Raw genomic sequence first — 11,162 nt, forward strand, 5'->3', positions numbered from 1 at the left:
AAATTGAAGCATAAAAATCCCCTAGATTAAAAGTTGTATTATAAAATAACATTTGTTTTAATAACGGATTGGCACTGCTTTCTATTATCAGTTTATTAGCTAGCTTTAAAGCGTTTGGATGAGCCATAATTAACATCAAGTCACAATGAGTAGCAAAGTGTTGGATGAAATCATATAAATCTTGATTAGCTAGCTCTTGGACTAAATTTCATAATTTGTAATTTTTCATTTTTCACTTTGTTGTATTTAATATTTTCGGTTAGCTTAGTGTTGCGAGGTGAAACCGATGCATCAGCATCAATAAAAGAATAGAGAGTATTTTTAGGTTATACACTTTTTTGATAAAGTTAAAAAATTTTCGTATGACTTTAGTAGTTCAATATCCGAAGCATTTGTCGTCATATGGTTTTTTAGAGTTGTTGTTGAACGGATAAACGGTTTGTCACAACTGCTGTTTCAATGGGGAAGTGAAACTGAAGCGCGATGATCTCCAAAATAGTGAACTATCACAAAAGGCATGTTGCTTAGTAGGACACATAGCATGTCTTACAAAACCAACACCCCCAATTTTTTTACCATCGCTTAATAAGCTTTAACTAGTTGCTTTTAATTTCCTTAGCCTTGCTCCAACTCTTTTTTGAATATGACCAACACATTCAAGCTTGGTTATTTCTTTTCCACCATATGGGTTCTGTTTTTGAATGACTGAAAATGCTTTAGAGTCACCATCTCCAAGATAATTTATGTACCTTAACTTTCTTTCTAAAACAGAGACATTAAAACATTCAACAAGTCATGCTGCTTCCATAGATCCAGCAGATCCAATATGATTAAGGTGACAGCCATTTTTATGTTTTTGCATAAACTCTTCATAATCATCAGATTTAAACTTATCCTCCCAGAGTTCACAAGCTTAACATTTTTTTGTGCGAACACGATATTTATTTATATGTGCGAACTCGATATTCCTGTATCAACTGCAATATTAGTTACTATACCTTTTAAGGAGTCATATCCTCGTTTCTGCCATGTACCGTCACAAGAAACAGTAATATCTGAAACTCCAGTATCATCTCTCATTTTAAACTCAAGAGCAGCATTAATCATTGATTGCGTTGCAATATATTTATATGACAGCAATATTTTATTTTGAACATCATTAAATGTGGCTTTTTGAATTGAAGGTGGTAAGTTTAAAAAACCACATAGTTTTTCTAATGCACTATGCCCTTTTCCAATTTCACGCTTCGCAACTACTGAACGTAAACTTATATCAAAAGACTTTTCAGAAATTTTACTTGCAACTTTTTTACTAGTATAGAACTTTGTTTTCCAAGAACACTTAGTGCAACTCAATAGCAACAAAGAACTTAAACTTTTTTTATTTTTATGATCTAAATTAATATTGATTGACTTGCTATCACAGTCAGGGCATGTACCAACTAATGTAAAAATTTGTGCAATTTTATCATGATCAATTAAAACATAATTCGACTCGTTTTTATTACTTTGAGGTTGTAGAATAGGTTCATTATTGGCAATAACATTGCTAGTTGATGTTGTGAAATTAGGTAAAATGCTTAAGTTACTTCTGTCAATTAATGACAATTCTTTGCTTGCAGAAGTATCATCATTTTGAGGAAAAATTGCCAAACTAGATTTTTTTGAAGTTTTTTTTAAACTATTGAGCCACCATATTCATAAATATATATATAAATATATATATATATATATATATATATATATATATATATATATATATATATATATATATATATATATATATATATATATATATATATATATATATATATATATATATATATATATATATATATATATATATATATATATATATATGAAGAGTACACGGGAAAAAACGTCACATTTGAAAAGTTTTGAGAAAGTATGTATTAATCATTTATAAAAGTCTTTGTATAAAGTTAGAAAAAAAAAATTTTAATAAAAGTTACAAATATTTTATTAAAAATAATATAATATTAAAAATGTTAACTTCAGATAAATTAATCAAGAAATAATTTTTTATAATGAAATAATTTTTTTTAATGAAATGATTTTTTATAAAGAAATAATTTTCCCGTGTACTCTTTTTATATACATATATATAAATAGAAGACATTACTTTTCGTTTTTTACTAAGTGGAAAATTATCAAGCGCTGCCAAACATATAATTCTTTGTCCAAAATTTGCAACCTTTGTTTTAATGAAAAGTTTTATATTTTAATGCATGCAGGGGAAAATCTGTTGAACTAAAGGAAAGGGTTGGTTTCAAATGTGAACATAAAAATAAATTCCTTCTTTCGTTTTACGATACTGGTGATTAGCTGATTTATATATAATTTTTCTTTGACATTTTTTTGTTTGTTTCGTCCTCATAGAGGCATCAGATGTCGCTCCACTGCATTTTGTAATTTTATTAAAGTTTGTTTGTTTCTTTTTGATATATTGCATGGCTGATGATTGCCGCATAGGCGTGAAACTTATGGTTTAATGAAAAGTTGTTTTTTTTCTATGTAAATAAAAAAATATATATATCGCTCTATATAAAAAGTTGTTTACTGTAATAATGTTTTGTAATATTGTTGTAATACAACATTTAACATCAATCGATATATAAACATATAAATATAAATATATAAATATATATAAATATATATATATATATATATATATATATATATATATATATATAAATATTAATATATATATATATATATATATATATATATATATATATATATACATATATATATATATATATATATATATATATATATATATATATATATATATATATATATATATATATATATATATATATATATATATATAAATGTATATATTATATAGATATATAATTTTACTATTATTATTATTATTATTATTATTATTATTAAAACTAAATATATATTTATATATATACATATATATATATATATATATATATATATATATATATATATATATATATATATATATATATTTATATATATATATATGTATATATATATATATATATATATATATATATATATATATATATGTATATATATATATATATATATATATATATATATATGTATGTATATATATATATATATATATATATATATATATATATATATGTATGTATATATATATATATATATATATATATATATATATATATATATATATATATATATATATATATATATATATATATATATAAACATCATTGGAGCGATGGCATTTGTTGTGTACGTCGACCGGCTGGAAAACGCCTCGATTTACGTTACTGCCATAAGACCGTGAAGCATGGTGGAGGCAATGTAATGGTCGAGGGGTGTTTTTCTGCTAACGGTCTAGATCCAATACATCAAAACGATGGAATAATGGACCGTTTCATGTATAAAAATATCCTGAAAGATGTTATGTTACCTCATGCTGAATGGAATATGCCAATAAAATGGGTTTTTCAGCAAGACAACGATCCGAAACACACTGCAAAAGTAGTCAAGCAGTGGTTTCAAGATATCGGTGATGGATTGGCTGCCTCAATCTCCGGATCTCAACCCTATCAAGAACCTGTGGGAGATCGTCAACCGCAGAATTAATCGTGAAGGTGTTCCTAATAAGGATCAACTGTTTGAACATATCCAAAAGGCGTAAGCATGATTCCACAAAGTTTCATTGATCACCTGATTGAATCTATGCCTCGAAGATGCACGGCTGTGATCGACAACAAAGGATTTGCCACAAAATATTGATAGCGAAATACAGCTTGGTCAACATTTTGTCTAGTTGCACTTGTTTTGTCCAGAAGGAAATCAACTTTTTTTCGTGTAGAAATAATGAACTTTGTCTCTAAACAGTTACATAGTTATTTTTCTAAATTGAAAAAATGGAGCACTTTTATGTAAAAAAAACTAAATTAGCTTTATTTGGTAGCACTCGTTTTGTCCGATTCTGTATATATAGCTTTTAATAATAAAAAAATATTATTATAATAAATATTTTTGTAATATTATAATAAATTTTGTAATCTCATAATAAATATTATAATAAATTTTGTAATACAATAAATATTTATTATAAAAATTTTAAATATATATATATATATATATATATATATATATATATATATATATATATATATATATATATATATATATATATATATATATATATATATATATACTATATATATATATATATATATATATATATATATATATATATATATATATATATATATATATATATATATGTATATATATATATATATATATATATATATATATATATATATATATATATATATATATAAATATAGCTTTTGATTTAAAAAAAAAAATTATTATAATAAATATTTTTGTAAAATTATAATAAATATTATAATAAATTTTGTAATATAATAAATATTTTTAATAAAAATTTTAAATATATATATATACATATATATATATATATATATATATATATATATATATATATATATATATATATATATATATATATATATATATATATATATACATATATATATATATATATATAGTTTTTAATTTAAAAAAAAATTTATTATAATAAATATTTTTGTGACGTTGCATTCCTACAATAAAAGTTGTTATACGGAAACCCTAACAAAAATCAATCAAACAGTATTTACAATAAAAGTCGTTTGATTGATTTTGTTAGGGGCCCGTATAACAACCTAGCAGACATTCTATGTAATGGCACTTACCTTAAAAGTTAATTTTGAATCAGCGTACTCCGCGGGTAAAATGCATTGCCATTGTTGCAAACACGGGTTATTTCATTTTATTCGGGTTTTTGTTTGATAGCTCCGCACTTTAATTTCGAATTTAATTTCAAATCAATTTAATTATTTATTATTTGAATCAATAAAATTTTGATTCGATTTAACTCTTTGATTTTTAACTCTTTGCAGTGTGAAAATGCAATGCTATTGTTGTAAAAAACTTTATGCGATTTGATTAGATTTTTGTTTAATAACTCAGCGGGTATTGGCCGGGCGATATTCTGCCTGTCACCATTCAACTCAGAATTCAATTCTACATAAGTATATATTTATCCGCGAAGATATAGGACATTTCCTTGTCTCATTTTGATATAAATGCGGGGAAAACCCAACAATAACTTTCGCCCTTTAGATTATAATTGATATCTTAATTGAACTTAATGCTGTAGCCGTAAAAGAACCATTTCTAATAGAAAATTTAATTTTTGATCAATTTAGCATACACTGCGAGTGTGAAAATGCATTGTTGGTGTGGTAGAAACAGTTTTTTTGCATTTGGATTGGGCTTTTGTTTAATAACTCAGCAGGTATTGGTCTGGCGACGTTCCGCGTGTCGCCATTCGAATTCAATTCTGCATAAGAAAAAGTCAATCCGTGGGTGTGATATTTAATTTTAAAAAATCTCTGCATTTTAGGGACTACCCATTTTTTAACTATGTTTTCAAAAACTATATTTGTTATAAGAAGATAACATGCTTTTTTTAACTAACTATGTTTACTTAAATACAACTGTAACTATGGTTACTTAAATACAACTGTTTTTGTCCTTATTGTTATATTATTCTTATAACATTAAACTATAACATTCTTATTTTAATAAACAGGTTAATACTAGTAACAATAGCCTTGAGTAACAATAGTCTTGCCACAGAGAGCTATATAAACAATTTCATTTGTCATTTTCTATAATACTAGTAGCAATAGTCTTGCCACAGAGCTATATAAACAATTTCTATTGTCAAATGCTACAAATGTAAACAATTAAAATATTGTAAACAATTAAAATATTGAACTTTTATTTCTTTAAAAAAAATTGCATTCTTCAAATTTAAGCTTCAATTAAAGAGGTTCGTATAAGTTGATTTTATTGTCAGTAGAATCAACTATAATGCAATATAGAAGACTCTCCTATAATTTAGGAGAGTCCTAAAAAAGTAAAGTTGTAGGAAACTTTTTCAAATTTCTTAGATTTGGATTCATGCAGGTGACACTATCTTATAAGACCATTTAATATCAACCTCTATCAATGCAACATAGGTTTCTGAAACCACAAAAAGTTAACATATAGAGTGTTGTGGTAATGCTTTTGAGGAGATTCTCATTACTAAAATCAATAAAATCAAGTACTTTTTAATTTTACCTGAAGCATCTGATAGTGGCAATCTCAAACAGATTAATATTGTTATTAGATATATAGACATTAATTAAACCATTTATGAAGATTTTTTAAGGTTTATTGACTGTCTTTAATTATTTAAATGTGTCCTTAATCTAAAATTATACGAGCGTGTTTAAATGGTTATCTTTCTGTTGGTTAAGCAAAACTAATCGGTGTCTATTGTACATTAATAGGTTCAAAAACGAAAAAGTCAAAGCATTTTTTTTTAAGAAATGACTTTTCATAGTTAATGACTGAATTTTCTTTCAATGCAACTTTATTTTTAACAAAAATTTGACAAATTGAATTTTTTAGTTTATAATTAGACTCCAAGATAAGCAATATATTGTATTATATCTCAAATTTTAGAGTCTTGAAATTGACAATTAAAAAAATATGCTGCTGGAAAATAAATTTGGTAGTGATTTATTTCACTATAATTGGTTTTATATTGCTTTTGAATTAGCTATGGTTTTTAATGTTAAAGAACTAAAGCCCAGAAAACAGGGAAAGCAAATCAATCATTATAATCACTCGTCATATTTGGTGTCGGATTTAAGTTTTCTACCACTTTATCTCCACATTACTATTTTATTGATGATCTTATTAATCATATAAGATTTTAAACAGAAAGCTTATTGGTTTATATGGGACGTTTGCAATTACAACCGCCGTAAGTTGCCTAGGGGCTACTTGAGGTTGGCAAATCTATATTAAGGGATTTCTGGATATCTATCATTCCTGTTTCCGCATCAAACCTCTGTTTATGCGAAGTTGGCATATGGAAGCCTCTTTGGAAGGATAAATCAAAATCTCTATCTTGTATTTCATAAATTAATGTCAAAAATTAGCGTCTTGAAGATTCTATAGATGATGAGACTGTTCAAATTGTTTTTTTATTTATTATATATAGTGGTATAAAATAAGAAAATATAACATAATATAATAATATCATGTTACTTTTGAATTTATCATGATATTTATATATTGCTATTCCCTCCATTTCTGGATTCTTTCCCTTTTTTTTTTGTTACTGATTGCGTAAATGCAATTATTATTTTCTTTTTTATTTGTTAACAATAACAATACTTTAGCATTGACGTCTCTTAAGAATAGGAAAGAAATTAGAAATGGGGAGCTAACCTTAGGCAATATTACAACTTACATATGAGGTGCAAAGTCCTATGACTTACCTTCTAGTTGGTGCACTTTGTTAAGTAAGTTAGATATTTTTTGCCTAATTTACGAACAGAATAGCTAAGGCAAATTTTAAATTTTACGATTAATTATTTTACTATCCATTAAAAAAAAAAAAAATATATATATATATATATAAATATATATATATATATATATATATATATATATATATATATATATATATATATATATATATATATATATATATATATATATATATATATATATATATATATATATATATGTGTGTGTGTGTGTGTGTGTGTGTGTGTGTATATATATAAATTAGTTGAAAATCACTTAACAAAATTTTTTCTTATTTTACACTGTGTTTCATCAATAAAGACTCATCAGAAATGCATTTCTGATGAGTCTTTATTGATGAAACACAGTGTGTGTGTGTGTGTGTGTGTGTGTGTGTGTGTGTGTGTGTGTGTGTGTGTGTGTGAATGGGTGGGCCGCAGAAGCTGTTCTACCCGCCAATTTAAAATGCTCAGATAAAAAAAACTGTCTGGCAGCGTCTACGTTGCTTCACAAAAGCAAACACCCCTCCCTCTGTAACAAATCACTAATCCTTTTTCCACTCCCACACCTCATGTTGGGATACGTCATTTGTTGACGATTTCTTAGCTAAAGTGTTTGCACAACTTTAATTAAATTAAATTTGCGCATAAAGAAAATCCTTCATTTAAATTTAAAAAAGATTGATCTAGATTAATCTAACCAAACGAGTCAAAACAAGTTTAAAAAACAAAAAGTTACAGATTGTTATATGCAAAAAATATGTTTAAAAACATTGACTCTAAAACCAACAATTAAACTTTATTAAATTAGTATTTAGTGAATAAAAAGCTAATAAATTTATAAATAGATAAATACGATTTAAATTTTTTTTAGCTAAAAAAACTTATTCTGTGCATACTAACGATACATTAATAAACATAAAAAAAAATTAAATAAAAACTTAAATAGATTTAAATAGTATTACTTACTGTCAAATGAATCTTTCTCCGATATTTTTTCAAAAAAGTTAAACAGAATTTATATTCACGACTTTTCAACTTTGTTTACATTTAAAAAAAATTTCTGCGAATATTAGGTCAAAGAATACATTAACTGTGTACGCGTATGTTAAAACAAGTCATTGATTCATACATAGATACATAACACATATAAATTAAATTGAAATCCTTGAGAACCAATTATGTTTTTATGTTATGCTAAAAACATTTGTCAACAGTTTTAGTAAAGCGTTTTTAAATAGTTTATCATAACATAATTGGTCATAATAACAATAACAACTTTTCATTTATGGCTTCTCCTTGAAGTGCTTTAATTTTAACTTATTTAAATACTCTGAAAAGTATTTAAAATGTTATTGACAAACAAGAATTTATTTTTTTAATGTCAAACGACGACTGTTTTCAAAAATTAGTGAACGGTCCAAATATAGGTCCTTCTTCCCCGAGAAATAGGACGAGAATGTCTCTTTTCGTTTTTTTTTCGTTGGTGGTTTTAAGAGTTGTAGGCGTTTATTTTTTATTTGTACTATTGTTTAAATAATAGTGAGTTTTTACATTAATTCAAAAAATCAGTTTTTAAAAAATTGCATAAATTTTATTATCATATATATATATATATATATATATATATATATATATATATATATATATATATATATATATATATATATATATATATATATATATATATATATATATATATATATATATATATATATATATATATATATATATATATATGTATATATATATATATATAGATATATAGATATATAGATATATAGATATATATAATGCTTAAAATTGCATTTCTTTTTTGTAAAGAGTAACCTTTGAATTTATCAAAGGTTAACAAAAACTTCTTAATTTGATCAAGGTTAAAATTAGATTAAACAAATATGTTTGCTTATTCTATTTTTGACGTCAAAACTCATTCCATTAACCAACTTGTTTAATCTATACTTTTTAATTTGTTTTTTATTTCTTGATTTAAATGTATACAGCTGATGATTATAGCCAGGCAATAAACTTTTAGCTCTATCAAAGTATTGCAATTTATCATTTAAGGGGTCGTCTATAAATTACGTCACGCTATAAGGGGAAGGGCTGTAGGTTTTGTGACGACTCGTACAAAACTTGCTTCATAAGTGTTACTATTTTGTGACGAGGGGGAAGGAGAGGTCAGAAACGGTCAAAAATTGCGTGACGTAATTTATGGACGACCCCTAAACAGTTATAAAGTATTTTAGATTTACAATTTTTAAATGTATTCTACAAAATAGAGTGCTCAATGTTCTTAAAAGAACAGAACAATTATAAATTAGAAGAAAATTACAAATATATAAATATATATATATATATATATAAATTAAATATATATAATATATATATATATATATATATATATATATATATATATATATATATATATATATTTATATATATAGAGATAGATAGATATTCACACACACACACACATTGGCATAAATCTTCCTTTGTTAAAGTTAACAATAGTCGCTCTACTGTTAGAAGGCGTCCTCGGGTGATCAAGGACTCCTCTACCATTCTTCAAAACAAAAGCCTTGTCATTTTTGCTCACGCAATTTTATTAAATGCAGTAATACAGTTACATAACACTCTTTCAATTAAACTGAAAATTTTTTTTTGATTTTCCGTTATAACACATGGGATTCTCCATAATTTACGCAACACTAAATTTAACTAATAAATAAAACAAAAAAGATCAATTTTTTTTCCTCATAGAGTCTTTAATTAAACCAAAAATAAAATAGCCCAGTGAAAACCGTTGCAAAAAAGAGTAAATAATCTCCAACTTCTTTTTTATAAATAAGTTTAGAGATGCGTAATATATGGGTGATCCCATATAAATAAATCAACTGATCTGCCATGTCAACACCATCCATGAAGATGTTGTAGTCTTTTACAAAAAAGAGCAATTTAATTTTTTCTTTGTTTAGTCTCTCTGTGTTATCAAAATAGTTGTGTGTTCTTTGCTATGTCAATTCGACAACATGGACACAGATTTGTTGTTGTTTTTTACATCGAAAACAACTATCCACCAATAGAAACCCAATTGTCAAAGTCATGAAATATTTTATCACTTTTTAGTTTTTTAGTAACCTTAAAAATTAGTGTACTTTACCTACTCCTTCTGAAGCAGAAAAAATATATACATTTTCTCAGAGAGAATGTATCTATTTTGTCTATAATACGTATAATATATTTATATTTTACATAAATGTGGCATATAAACTATACATTCGAGTTGAAATATTAAAATTTAATAAAAAAAGAAAATAACGGGTGATGCGTAAGTTTTTGGACAAAGTAAAAACGTCAACAACTTATTTATAAATGAAAATAAAACTATTATTATGTTTGTTTAAAATAAAGTATTTATCTTTTAATAAAATTAAGTTATTTTTTAAATGAAAAAACACCACCATCTGCAATTGATCTCAATTTTGCTCTGACGCCTTTCATAAGCAACTGCGCAAGAATTTAAATCGATCTCTTGAAGTTTTATTTTAATTCGTGCAATCAAAACTTGCTCTGTTGAAGCTAGCCAAATGAGATAAGTTTTTAACTGGTCGTGGTTGAGGCACATTTAGGGGATTGGATTTTTTATCAACGTAATAGACATATTGGTGCATCCAATTTAGAGAATCTTTACAATAATGAGACCTTGCTAAATCTGGCTAAATTAAATAATTA

The 11,162-nt window shown here is 25.0% G+C and overlaps 1 protein-coding gene across 2 annotated transcripts in view; it reads right to left on the minus strand.

The window, feature by feature from the left end:
- LOC101238159 (sodium-coupled monocarboxylate transporter 1) overlaps window positions 1-8,894 on the minus strand; it is a 50,503-nt gene extending 41,609 nt beyond the window's left edge. The window contains exon 1 of one of the 2 annotated variants that reach the window (XM_065790393.1): window positions 8,397-8,894. The gene's annotated coding sequence lies outside the window, so the exon portion shown is untranslated. The remainder of the gene's footprint in view (window positions 1-8,396) is intronic. The other variant, XM_065790394.1, reaches the window with a different exon arrangement.
- Between the last annotated feature and the right edge of the window lie 2,268 nt (window positions 8,895-11,162).

Source organism: Hydra vulgaris, chromosome 02 (genome assembly GCF_038396675.1).
Source record: "Hydra vulgaris chromosome 02, alternate assembly HydraT2T_AEP".
Classification (NCBI taxonomy): domain Eukaryota; kingdom Metazoa; phylum Cnidaria; class Hydrozoa; order Anthoathecata; family Hydridae; genus Hydra; species Hydra vulgaris.